This window comes from Solanum pennellii, chromosome 4 (assembly GCF_001406875.1).
Source record: "Solanum pennellii chromosome 4, SPENNV200".
NCBI lineage: Eukaryota > Viridiplantae > Streptophyta > Magnoliopsida > Solanales > Solanaceae > Solanum > Solanum pennellii.
The window spans coordinates 44717878-44718950 of record NC_028640.1 but is presented as its reverse complement, the minus strand read 5'-3'; positions in this window follow the sequence as shown (position 1 = coordinate 44718950).

Sequence of the window (1073 nt, the reverse complement as noted above, 5' to 3'; positions counted from 1 at the left end):
ATGTTACCCGATGCTCCGGGTGAACACCAACAGAGGGGACAAAATCCCGCTTCACGGCCCCAAACATACTACAGAGGCTATGATAACATAGCAGACTCCAATAGGCCACTGGTTTTGCCTCCTCTACCCACAGGCCACACTTTTGTGGTAACTAGTATCCTGATGCAAATGCTCACTGCCAGAGGTTTGTTTTCAGGGCTACCTTCTGAGGATCCACATGCCCATATAGCTAAGGTAAGGGCAGTGTGTAAAAGTTGTGTAGGGAGGCCTGATTTGTATTTAGATGTAATAGGTCTCAGAGTGTTTCCTCACTCACTGACGGGAGAGGCTGCTATATGGTTCACTGAGCTCCCATACAACTCAATCTTCACTTGGAACCAACTAAGGGATGTCTTCTTAGCACGCTACTATCCGGTCTCCAAGTTACTAAACCACAAAGACAGAGTGAACAACTTTGTGGCACTACCAGGAGAGTCAGTTAGTAGTTCTTGGGATAGATTCACCTCATTCTTGAGAAGTGTTCCAAATCACCGTATAGATGATGAGTCACTGAAGGAATCCTTCTATCGGGGACAGGATGATAACAATAAAGCGGTGTTGGACACTATAGCAGGTGGATCTTATGGGGAATGTCCTTATGCTGAGATCGCTGAAAAATTAGAGAAAATCTCCCGGAATAACAAAGCTTGGAGTACTAGGAAGTCTGATACAGGGAGAAACACCTACGCAGTGCAGTCCACTCACAACCCAGCCACAGATGAGATTTGTGCAGAAATGACTCAGATGAGAACCGAGCTTGGGTTGGTACTAAAACATGTCACTGGGGGTGCAGAAAAGAAAAATGCAGTCAACTACTTGGCTAAACCACCACCTCCTAATGATGAATGCTATTATGCGGAGGACACTTATGCAGTAAATGAGCAGACGAGGGGTTTCCGACCAAGCGCCCAAGGCTCAAATCAGGATAACTGGCGCCAAGGTCAAGGGAACCAAGGTCGGAACTATGGTAAATACAACCGTGAGGGTCATTATGTCCGAGATGGAAACTAAAACCGCGACAACAACTTTAACAG